Source organism: Trichechus manatus, unplaced genomic scaffold (assembly GCF_000243295.1).
Source record: "Trichechus manatus latirostris isolate Lorelei unplaced genomic scaffold, TriManLat1.0 scaffold00031, whole genome shotgun sequence".
Lineage (NCBI taxonomy): Eukaryota > Metazoa > Chordata > Mammalia > Sirenia > Trichechidae > Trichechus > Trichechus manatus.
Window position 1 is genome coordinate 7,261,827 of NW_004443967.1, and position 13,116 is coordinate 7,274,942.

At 49.9% G+C, this 13,116-nt stretch overlaps 1 non-coding gene across 1 annotated transcript; it reads right to left on the minus strand.

The window, feature by feature from the left end:
* Positions 1–3,335: 3,335 nt before the first annotated feature.
* TRNAG-UCC (transfer RNA glycine (anticodon UCC)) lies at positions 3,336–3,406 on the minus strand. Its single transcript has one exon. It is a non-coding gene; the product is annotated as a tRNA-Gly (tRNA).
* Between the last annotated feature and the right edge of the window lie 9,710 nt (positions 3,407–13,116).

Genomic DNA, 13,116 nt, shown 5'->3' on the forward strand with positions numbered 1-13,116 from the left:
CCGACGCGGCCGCGCGCAGGGAGGGCGCATGGTCGGCCCCCCGCGCGCCGGCTCTTTGGCAGGCACCGAGTATCAGGGCCTGAAGCCTTTCTGCAAGCGCGCACACCCTGCTCTCCCGAGAAGCCTGTCCAGTCCCCACTATTTTATTTCTCCCCACGCGGGTCCCAGAGGAAATGGCCAAGGGCCAGCGTAAAGGCGACCCGTGAAGCACGGCGCGGCCAGGAGCCAGGCCGCAGACCGAGGACCAGGAAGGCTGCGCGGGGTCCAGGCCGGGCACTACCGCGGGCGTCCGCCCTCAGGCCGCCTGCGGAACTCCATGGCAACTGGGAGCCCAGGGAGGCGCTTGCCTCGGAGGCTGCGTGGCGCCTTCCATATATGGGCTCCCGCCCGGGCCCTCCTTACAAGTCTGAGAATAACGACATTAATAGTGTAGGGCTTTGGCGGTGAGTGATTCATCCGCCCTGTCGTCCGGCTCTGCCACACACGCGCCGGGGCACCTGTCTGGGATTGGACAGGCGGCTCCTCGGTCCGCTGTGACCCTCTCCTCATCTTGGCAATGAGGGCGGTGTAAAGAATCTAATGACCACTCCTGGGTCCTTCCCTTGTGCCTATGCTAGGTACTTAAGGGCCTTATCTCATTTTCTCATCCTGTACACAACTCTAAGAGGTGGGGACTAGTGGTTCACATTTTACACATAAGGAAACTGAGGCTTAGAGGGTTTAAGAAATGATCTCACTGTCATAGACAGCAAGTAGGTGAGTGGCCAAGCTGAGATCCCCACCCAGTTCGTAACCATCAGCTACCCTTCACTCTCTGAGATGGGCTTCATTTCCCCGAGGATCCCTAGGGGAGGCGTCATGGGTCAGTTAAAGAGGAGTGAGCGGGCAGAGGGCAGCTGTAGAGCCCAGAGACCTGGCTCCACTCAGAAGGAGGTGGTAGGGTAGTGAGTTAAAAGGAAGAATCTTGCACTCTGCCTGCGTTAAAAATTCCAATTCCACAGTACCTATGTGTGAGACCACAGGCAAGTTACTTAACCTCTCTGAGCCTCCGTGTGCTCATCTGTGAAATGGGCTTAACAGGAGGCCCCACTTGGTAAGACTGGGGAGGATTACCTGAGATGATGCATGTAACATGCTTAGCTTGGGGTCTGGCACACAGTAAGCATTCCAAAAAGCTTTCACTATTATTAAGTCACCGGCATCTTTTTAACAGTGGACATGGCCATTGTTCAGGCCTGTGGACAGTGGAGGGACACATGGGGACACTTCTAGAGGGGAACAGTGTGTTCTCACACTGCACCCTCTCCCTACCAAGGCTGCTTGCTTGCTGACCTGACACCCCACCATCTCGGGGTGGGGGGGGCCTGAGAGATGGGCTACCAGTGAGGGACCTGGAGGCCAGGAGTCTTTGGACCCAAAGTGCAGGCAAGAGGAAGGGTTGAGGCCATTGTCTGAGGTGACAGCCTGGCCGAGCAGACTCAGGATGGAGAGAGGAAGGACTGGTCCTTGGTCCCTCATGGACCCCACAGCTTCCCTCCCAGCTCTGCTCATATATCCCTATTGAGGGAAGCTGGCTGGGCTGAGCCCACATGAATTGGGACATGAGGGCAGGGACAGTGATGGGCACTCTGTCACTGAGCACCAGCATCACATGGAAACACACCTGGACAATGACACCAGAAAGAGCTTTCTATTAAACATGGTTCCCATTGACCTACCTTGTGCTCAAAACCATGCCGGGCCTCCTCCGTATACAGGAAAACGTTCCAACCCTTTAGCGTGACATCTAACACCTCTGACAACAGAATGAGCCCCAACCTTCCTTGTCTGTAGCCTCTCTCCCAAGAAGCCTTCCTTCCACCCAGGCTTCCTTTGCCATGTTACAGCTGCTTCTGTCTCCCTATTCGGCATCCCCTTCATTTCCCTCCTCTACGGCCCACATCTGGGCACTCTTCAGGGCCCCAATCCAAAGTCACCAGCCCAGGGAAGCCCCCTCCCAAGCTCTACACCCCCACACGCCACTCTTTGTTTTTCTCCTTTTACACGCTTTGCTGCCCAGGCATCTCGGCACTCCTGAAGAGGTCTCCGTCTCCCTGTGGGATGTGGACTTTCATGCCCAGGGCTGGGGCTTCCTCCAGAGCGCCACAGCTACTGGAAGTCTCCCCAGGACGCTTCCCAGGCCCTCACACTCAACCAAAGCCCAGATCATCCTCTTTTGCTCTCCCTCCTGGGTGCTGGATCTCGGTGGAGGCAGCACCACCCACCAGTTGCCTGGGGATCCGCTTTCACTCGTCCCTCTGTGTCCATCGAAGTTGCCCATTCCACCTGCCAAACCTCCTCCCCATCCCCATCGCCAGCATCCTGGTCAGACCACCATCTTCGCTCACTGCCTACCTGTCTCTAACAGCCTCCTCCTGTCCCACCCGTCAGTCCTTTCTTTGCAAATGTGTTTGTCCCTGCCCACTTCTCCAGTTCCATCTCTCCCCACTCACTTCTTCCAATCCCTCCTACCCACTCCTCTTATTCAGGGATGTCAAACACATTGAAATCACTCATCCCCACATCCCATCACCAGCAGCAGCCTGGAGAACTACTCTCATCCTCAACATGGACCCCCTGACTCCAGGAAGCCCTGCCTGCCCCTCCCATTCTGGTTTGGGTGCCCCTCCTTGATGTCCCCACGGCCCCTCCCCATCAGGGACCCAACCTCCGGTGACAAGACATTGGACTTGGTGCCAGCTTGTCAGAATCAGCAGGAACAGCACAGCCCCACCCATCTGCCCCTGCTGTGGGAAGGCCTGGGGCGCCTTCTGCCTTCACCATGGACCCCTGGCCACAGTAACATGAAGGCTCTTGAGGAGATGGGAGATGACATGCAGGCGCAGCGCTGAAGGCAGAGAGCAGACAGTTTTGATTTTCAGGGAAGCATTAAAGCAATACGCACTCAACCTTGGGTTTGCCTGCTTTAATAATAGTCACAGTCATGAAGGACTGCCCTTGTTGACCACACACCAGCCAGCCAGGGCTCACCTACCTCTCAGTGGCTCTCCCCATTTTTATTGTTGCTGTTGTCAGCTGCCATTGAGTCAGCCCTCGGCTCGTGGAGAGCCTGTGTACAAAGGAACTAAACACTGCTGGGTCCTATGCCATCCCCTTGATCAGTAGCAGATTGGACCAATGTGATCCATGGGATTTTCACTGACTGATTTTCGGAAGTAGATCACCAGTACTTTTTTTCCCAGTCTGTCTTTGTCTAGATGCTCCACTGAAACCTGCTCAGCATCATAGCAGCACACAAGCCTCCACTGACAGACAGGTGGTAGCTGTGCTTGAGGTGCATTGGCTGGGAATCGAACCCAGGTCTTCCGCATGGAAGGCGAAAATTCTACCACTGAACCACCAACGCTTCCACCTCATTTTACAGGAAAGAAAATGGAAGTTCAGGAAGACTGAGGCACTTGCTCAGGCTTCCTCAGCCATTAGCAGCAGGGCTGGGATTCAAAGTTAGGCCCGTCTCCCCATCACCTCCCACCATCCTCCCTGTCCCCTATGGTCTCATTCCCACACAGCAGCCACAGCGATATCATGTCACTCTTCTGCTACCAGGTCCTACAGGAATTGGCCTCCTGATGCCTTGTGACCTGGACTCTTCCACGCTCTCCCACACCCGGAGTTGAAACCCACACACATTTCACGAAACTGAACATGCCAAATGGGGTCCCGCTTCAGGATCTTTGCTTTTGCTGGTCACCCTGCGTGGGGCACATTCCCCAAGAGAATTGTGTGGCTTGCTTCACGTCCTTCAGGAAATGTCAGCTTCCCAGACCACCCTATCTAAAACAGCTGCCCCAGCCCCACTACAAAGAAGGAACGTGGACTGTGTTGCTCACCTCTGTGTCCCAGTGCTCAGAAGAACACCTGGCACAGGGCAGGTGTTTGATGACAGACCAACTAAATCAGTCAAAGAAACAGAACCCAACAGGTTTTGCCCACCTGGCAGGACAAACGCCACCACACGGACCTTAGGGTGGCTCTTGGGGGCTGACAGGCCTCTCTGCTTCCCCAGCTATTTAAGACATGCCCAGACTTATGGGAGGCTGCGCTACAGTAAGTTCTCGCCGCCTCCCCTCCAAACACTCCCCCTACAGTGCTCCCTGTGGACTCTGCTGCAGATTCCTCCATACAATCTCTCCTCCACCTTCTGGGCCGTGGGGTCCCAGGCTGTGGGCTGTGATGAAGGGTAGCGAAAACATCACCAGCCCACCAGTACAAATCACAGACCTCACCTGAACGCCCAAGTCCCCAAAAGAGGCTCATCCCAAAGCCAAATCACACCACTCTCCCATCCCCACACCCTGGTCACCCGGGCCACGTGGGCCTGCTGCCCACAGGTCCCCATTCTTCATTTGTTTTACCAAGTAAACCTGTCCTCCTACAGGTCTCAGCTTAGATGTCACTTCTTCCAGGACATCCCCTGCCCCCCAAGATGACATGAGGCCCCTCTTCTGTCCTCTGGTGCCTTATCTTCCCATGCACTCCTATCATAGCGCTTCTAACAACTCTGACAACAGTAATATTATTAACCTATTGTACAGGTGACAAATTTGAGGCCCAGAAAGGTCATCTAGCGAAGAAGCAGATGAGCTGAAACTAGAATACAGGTCTTTCCAACTTCAGGTTGCCCGTCTTCCCCTCTAGCTCAAGCTCCCAAAAGCAGGCTGGCCATGTCCACATTTGTAGCCCACAGACCCTAGCACAGTGGCTGGAGCATAAAGTTACATTCTGAAGGACAACAGCTCCCTCAGCTTCAGACCGCACCCTTCTCATCCTCTCTGAGATCCTCTCTGCCCACCAGATACTTCCCGGCCAACAGACTCCCTCTTTCCTATTCAGCCCCCAAACAGACACTCCCACCCAATTCATGCAAATAGAAGACACAGCCCAGAGGCAGGCCCAGCTAACTCCACCAGGCAGCCAGGATACCCTGCCACTTCCACCAGCCGCCAACTGTGAAAAAGGCTGGACACACCGAGGAGGAGGCAGCTGAGCCCTTCAGCCCTCAGCTCTCAGGATGAAACGGTGAAACATTTGTTGATGGCTCAGCCGCTGAGGGCATGAGTCCTGGGGGCACAAGGCGTCCGGGTACAGGGAGTGTATCATAGGAGGAAGCATGGGGTCAGCCAAGCCAGGGGTCAAATCCAGGCTCAGCCACTCCCTGGCCCCTACTCTGGTGACCTGGGGACACATCTCTTGGTGCCCGTTTCTCTACCTGTCAAATGGGGCCAATAATTCTATGTAGGATAATTGCATGAGATAATATATGAAAAACACTCAGCATAGGGCCAGGCTATGTACAATGCAAAATATGACTTCTTATTCCTATTATAATTTACATAGTCGGACCAGGAAAATGTCTATTCCTTGTGTATTATAAATTACTGAATAAAACCAAAAACAGAAAACAAAAAAACCTGTTGCCATCGAGTCGATTCCCACTCACAGCGACCCTGTGGAGCTGCCCCAGAGGGTTTCCAGAGAGCGCGTGGTAGATTTGAACTGCCGACCTTTTGGTTAGCAGTCATAGCTCTCACCACTGCACCACCAGGGCTGCAAATTACAAAACAGAGCTAGGCAAATTTTTCTTGGCTGGTGCAGAAACACAGAATATATGGGGGTGAGTGGATTTTTTTTTCTAATGTTTATATAAAAAAAATTGTTTTTGAGTTTGAGAAACACTGGTACTAGTCCAAATCTGAGCTTTTATTCAGGAAACTTCCAGAAAAAGCTGTTTCAGACCTTATATTATGTCACCAGAGTGCTGTCTATAAACTGAATATCATAAAAGTGGCTCCTTTATAACAGGACCAAGAATTAGACTAGCAAAGATGACATAAAACCTTTCAGGGAAAGTCCAGGCATGTGCCATACTGCTTGACCTCTGATCTTTGGTGCATTTAAAAATGGGATCTCTGAGTCAAATCAACGTGGTCAGTTTACACATCCTTTCCTGCCTGGATTTCCACGCCATCTGCTGTGACTCAGCCTCCCCATTAACATTCCAAAACACACTTCACATATACAACATGTGCTACATCATGGCTCTTCCAGGGGAAAAAGCCACCGGTCAGAGGAAATTATTTCTCAAAATATCACAATCACTCATGCCTGCAATGTAAACTTTAGAAATGCCTGCTCAGGTAATGGAGGGTTATCCAAATATTTTTCATAAGCATTTCAAGCAGCAGAGGGAATGTCTATGCTACTCACTCAGCAGTGTTACCAGACCTTCTGAAACCCTGGCCTTGCAGAGCTCATGGTTCCTACTAAACTGGGCCATTCTGGAAGCCCCAGCTCAAGGAAGACAGCAAAATGAGACAAGGCTCAGAGAAGGAAAACTGAGATGACTACACGGCCCAGAGAGCTTTCACAGGGCCTCAGCAAATCATAGACTCAGAGCTGAAAGGTTTCATGTAATAGAGAAAACCGACTTCTTTCTTCTTCTCCAGCCCTGTTCACAACCTGCCCAACCGTACTCAGTACCTGATACTATTCTGGCCTGCTTTGGTTCTCTAACAGACCCAGCTCGTGCCCCCACCTCCACCTCTGCCTCATATCATCCCACAGGCTCACCTTAAAGGGCTCCAGAGAGGCCTCCCTGTCCACACCTGTTACCCGTATCATATCATGCCACCCCATTCCTCCACAGCACTTACATACTTTATACTCATTTTGCTTATTTGCTTATTGTTAGCCTCCCCTACTAGGCTACAACCTCCATGTTGGCGATAATAATGAACATTTACTAAACACGTGCTGTGTGCTGGACATTGCCCTAGGCACTTTACATCGATTGCCCCATTCCGTCTTCATACCAATGCAGAAGAGGGAACCACACTGTTACTGTACCCATTTTACAGACCAGGAAACTCAGGCCAAGGCATAAGTGGCAGAATCAGAATTAGTACCCTGGAAGTCTGATCTCAGCAAAGCACCCATGGCTGTCCTGCCTCCCCGTGGAGAACTTGTGCATGGCTGTGTCCCCAGCACCTGGCCTGGCACCTAATACATAGTAGGTCCTCAAGAAAGATGTGTTGAATGAATGAACCACTGATCAAATTGGAAAGCACTGTATAATTTACAAAGCACCCTCACATCTCTTGTCTAGCATGAATCATATTCCAGCACTGGGAGGGAAGCGGCACTATTCCTGACTTTTCTATGACGTTTCTAAGATGAAAAAACTGAAGGCCCTGTGAGATTATAAGCGAGTTTGATCTGAGGCCGTAACATCAAGGGGCTGCTTTAAGGCATTCATTTCTCTCAAATCTGGGTTTCGTCTTAAAATTGCATATTCATTTTGCATTCTATTCCACAATATATCTGTGTTTGTTTTCTAAATCAAATTAACATCTTCAATTTCTATGACTTGTTTTTACAATGTTTTCTTGCAGAAAATTTCAAGCATCCACAAAAGTAGAGAAGATGGTATGATAAACAGCCAGGTACCTACCCATCACACAAATTTCTTACTTTTTAAAAAAAAAACAAAAAACTTCTAAGTAAAATTGACTCACCCGGGAAGAAATCACAGGAACTCTTGTTTACACCCAGTGTGTAAATTGCTGTTGTTGTTAGTTGCCGGAGAGTTGCTTTCGACTCCTGGCGACCCCATGTGTGCAGAGGAGAACTGCGCCACAGGGTTTGCAAGGCTGTGACCTTTCAGAAGCAGATCACTAGGTCTGTCTTCAAGGTGCCTGTCAGTGAGTTCGAACCCCCAGTCTTTCAGCTCATAGTTGAGCGCTTAACCATTTGCGCCATCCAGGGACACCTATGCTCATTTAATTTTCCTTCTAAGAAGTACAAACTGATGTTATGTCACATGGGGAAGTTGAGGATGGTGAGATTAAGTCACTTGCTTGAAATCTTGGAGCTAGAGGGGACAGAGATGAGAGTCACCCACAGCCCACAGGCTTAACCACCAAGTGGCCTGCAAAGAGCGGTGGAGGCAAATGTAGGTCCTCAAAGACAAGTCAAGGGTGTGGGTCCATGTCTTATTTCCTTTAAACCTGAAGCTACCATTAAAGCTGCAGAGTTCCCAAAAGCATCCACACCCAATCAGCCAAGACATCTGGCCATTCATTCACCTTCTCCCTCATTCATTCTCTCATTCCATCAGGTACATGTGGGTCCTTCACTGTGCTGCAACACAAAGTTTACCTAGCCCGGAGGAAGGAAGGAGAGAAACCGACAGATACAACCAGAATTCAAGGCAGGCCTTGACCCATGCAAAGCGTACAAGGAAAACATTCCACGGCCTCACGTATCCTCTGTCTCCACCATCAGGAAGCAAGGCTGCTGAGGGCAGGGAGCTCAGTGGTTAAGGGTGTGGGTTTGGGACTTAGATTATACTTGGGTTTGAATCTCAGCTCTGTCTGTTCCTAGCTGTGTGGACTTGAGGAATTCACCTACTCTCTGTGACTCACTTATAAAAAATCCAAAAAACCAAACCTGCTGCCGTCCAGTCAATTCTGACTCATGTCGCCCAAGGCTGATAAATCCTCACATCCTAGAGTGGCTGGAAGATCCCATTTCTGCAACAAAGGAAGCTCTCCATCAATGTTAGCCATTATAACTGGTTATTATGCATAACCAGCTTTCAGTAATGAGTCCCAGCTTGCCTGAGAGAGGCAGAAGTTTCGTAAAAAGTGCCTACACATTGGAGAGCCGGCCTCTCCTCGGAAAGTCTGTAAATTTGGAAAATAAATAAAATAAATAATAAAACTCCTCAGCCCTCCCGACTCAGCTGGCCAAGGGATGTCAGCCGCGTGTGAGAAAAACAATCTGGCTGTCAGTGGAGCAGGGACAAAGACACCCTGTTGTGTCCTAGCTGGGCACTGGCGTGCTGGCACGCTGGCTCACATTCCACGATCCTGCAGGGCAAACGCATGGTGGCTGGGCCGGCACGGCCGAGCAAGGGCTTCAGGCTCAGGCGAGCCTGGATCCGAGCCCAGCCTCTCTCCAGGACCCCCTCCTGGGTGGATAAGGACCAAAAGGGCCCAGAAGACCACCTGGCACATGGCGGGCACTTGGCTAGCTGCAGTTCCTGCTCTGATCAGGGTGGAGAAGTAGACCTGGTCTCAGGATTCCTGGCTCCAAGACCAGGCTTGGCCACATACTCACTGTGTGGCCTCGGGCACGTCACTGGTGCTCAGTCTTTTCCTGTGTATGATATGGGTGAAAATCATACCTCATCTTCCAGCCTCACCCTGCCCGTGGTGGAACCATAGAGCAGGGCACAGACCTGGGGTGGAATCCCAGCTTTGCCACTTCCTCGTTTGTGATCTTGGAGTCCCTGCGTGGTGCAAATGGTTAACACGCTTGGCTGCTAACCAAAAGGCTGACCATTCAGAAGAAAGGCCTGGAGATCTACTTCCAAAAAATCAGCCATTGAAAACCCTATGGAACATTATTCTATCCTAACACACATGGGGTTACCATGAGCTGGGATCGACTCATCCCAACTGGTTAAAAGTGTGTGATCTTAATTACTCTAAGCCTTACTTTCCTCATCTGTGAAATGGGATCCCAGGGCTGTTGTGAAGATTAAAGGAGGTACTGTGTGTAGAACGCTTGGCCCAGAGTCTGCACATAATAAGCACTTGGTGATGGAGAACGGATGCTCCACGGTAGAGAATGGCTGTAACACGGAGTTTAATAACAAAAATATTAATAATCGGTTCCCTTTTGTGTTTGCTCTTTTTATGCTGGACACTAAGCCAAGCACTTGACTTGTCTTATCTCGTTTCACCTTTCCCAGTGAGCAGGCCTCATCAGCAGGACGGGGTGCACCTTCCTGGGCAACTTGGCAGGGCCAGTGGCCAGGCCTTCCCTCCCCCACCCAGCAGGGTCTGTGACATGAAATTTAGTCACCAGTGTCTACACTGCCTGATAATGGCCCAAAACTGCTCTACCAAAGGCCTTCCCAAGCCGGCAGGGTGGTGGGTGGAAAGAGGAGTGGGGTCAGTAGACTTGAACCCAACCGCACCTACTACCCTAACAAGCCTGTGCCCAGACGGTCTTCGTTTGTAAAAAGGGGAGCATTTGTCAACACTCCGTGCTGACCCCCTAAATCACTGTGAGGGTGGAAAGCCCTAAGGTCTGGGGAGAGGTTAAGAGAGTATTATTTATTTTACCCCCCAAAAGAGTCATCGCTTTCTTCATTTCTGTTTTGTCCTGTGTCCTGAAAAAGTGCTGAAGTGGGAGAAATCAAAGAAAAAAATCAAAATATTGAACTTAAAAAAGTTAAGTTCCTGGTTTTTTTAGAAACTAAGAAAACTGAGGAAAAGAAGGAAAACAGGTGAGGAAATAGGTTTCATCACATGTGACCTAACAGATTCATGTGTGAGTCCCAAAGCCCAAGAGCTGAAGAGGCAAAGGTCACAAAGAAATATTCCCAAGTGGAAATAAACAGTTAAAAAAGCACATGGAAATCCATCAATCTCTTGAGTAAATATGTACCCATATATATCTATATATTTATATATACATATATCTGGAGCCGGTGGTGCATGGTTAAGAGCTCAGCTGCTAACCAAAAGGTCAGCAGTTTGAATCCACCAGCTGCTCCTTGGAAACTTCTACTCTTTCCTATTGGGGTCACTGTGAGTTGGAATCGACTCTATGGCAACAGTTTTTTTTTTTTTTTTTTTTTGTGATCTACTTATGTATCTATCTACGCATGCACACACAGGTTAAACACTTATTAACCCCATAGAGTAAAATATAAAAGTATAATATCCAATGGTGATGGGATTGTGGTAAAATCTCTACTTTCACACATCAGAGATAGAGCCATCATAAACTATCTAGTTTCATACTTTAGAAAATCATATGGCAACATTAAAAACACTTTAATTAACTAATCTTTCTCTGAAAAAATTATCCTATGTTAAAAAAATTCTATTCATCCACATATTTTAAAAAGTCATTTCATGCAAGGAGCACAATTGAAAGAAATTACAAATATAAATATGAAAGCCATGTAGCAACACCAGAAAATGTCACAATATAATATCAGGTGAACATAATAGGACAAGTCTATGCACATAATGATTCCAACACTAAAATGATGCCTGCAGACAGACAGATACTGGCACACAGAAAAACAGTTGTGCTAAGGTGGGGTATAGTGAAGGCGGCGTTTGTCCTTTACAGATTGCTTTTGTAATTTCTTTTCTATCTCACTCTTTCTCCAAACTGTGACCGAGACCATGCCTCACTTCCCAGGAAGGGTAGGGAGCTGTGTCCTGCCTCAACCACTACTCAACTGGCGCCATTTCATTTGGTTCCTAAATTGTGCTGTTGTTTCTTGAAACTGCAGCTCTCAAAACAAAGCAGCCGGTGTGCGTGTGAGATCAGACGGCAAACACGCTCCAGCAAATACTTCATTAGAGCAAACACATTCAACTCTGTGCTGGGGCCAAGGAATTTCGCATTTAGGCAGGAAATGTCAGTCCCCACACAAAGGCCTTCTGAGGGCCCCAGAGAGTGAGTTCAGAATGGTTGCCCTTCCCTAAGCTGGCTGGCCATGTGCACTGGGATGTCCCCCGGGTAGTCCCCTCCCAAGGCCTTGCAGCCAGCTCTCAACCTGCTCTGGGCTATGTGCTCCTCTGGGATCTGATAAATGTTCAGACTTTGCAAACCATTTGGAGGGGTTCATAGAGCTACTTGAATCCTGAGTCCCTGGATGGTGCAGATGATTACAAGCTCAGCTGCTAACCAAAAGGTTGGTGGTTTGAGTCTACCCAGAGCCACCTCTGAAGAAAGGCCTGGTGATCTACTTCCAAAAAATCAGCATTGGAAACACTATGGAGGGGGCGGGGCCAAGACGGTAGAGTAGTCAGATGCTTCTGGTGGTCCCTCTTACAGCAAAGACCCAAAAAAAAAAACGTGAATTGATTATATATTACAATCTAGGAGCCTTGAACATCAAAGGCAAAGTTGAGGAATTGGACTGAGTGGCGGGGTAGGGACAGATGGTTCAGAAGCAGCGAGGAGTTGCCAGACCTGACTCAGCAGAAGCCAGAGCCCTTCAGGCCAGATCAGCTCGTGGTGCACAGTGAGGCAAGCAGCAGCGCTCAGGAGGCGTTTTCCACATCAGGAGAGACCCAGCGGCAGAGGGTCTACTTGGGCATCCAGAACCAGAGAGAAGTAGCCCTCGATCGGTGAAAGACAAGTACTTGCGTCCAGCCTACTGCGCGGATCAAAAACACCCCCCTTAGGGAAAAACCTGTCTCCCATTTACCTCCCTGCTCCCTGCTCTGCACTGGGTCTAGGATGGCTTCAGCGATTGCAGAGTGCCCTGGGTCGGAAGTAGGACCTGTCACGTGCCCTGAGCCATTCTCCTGGCCTTGGAAAGGGAACAAATTAAGAGGGTAAAAAATAATCTGCCGGCTCCCCTATGCCAGGAACTCAGGGTAGGCACATCTCCTTTGCCTAGGCACAGGTATAAGGGATCCATGGACTTTGAGTGCCTTTCCCCCTGCAGAGACTTGTGTCGGCCCATTTCAACAGCGTAGGCCTTCATTACCACGGTACAACAGGGTATATACCTGAAGTCTAATTTCAACTGTTTCAGCTGTGAAGTGGAAGGTTCATGACATTTGACACTGCTCTGCCTATTAAGCAGGTTCTTCACCTACCCACATCAGGGGCCTGAGGACTGGTAGCTCCACCCACGCTACCTAGCCACCTGCAACAGGGGCCCAAGAATAAGTGGTGCCCCTCAGTCCTTACAGCCAACAGCATTGGGTGCTCATAATCCAGCTGCAAAACCCATCTACATACATACTCTAGGGAACAGGGATACCCTTTCCTCCCGGACACTCGGGGGCGGCCATGGGCCCCCTGCCTTGCTCAGCATGTGACCCCCCTGCTGCAGCCAGATGCCGTTGCCTACAACAATCATCCATGCCTGTCTAGCACTGTAAGTGAGAGCCTGCACTACACACTTGGTGGCCGACTATGTGGACACCTGAGCTGAATCCTACAGGAGGAGTGGGTGGACTCCTGGGCTCACATATTTAGTGGCAGTTCTGGCCAATTGATGGCAGGATG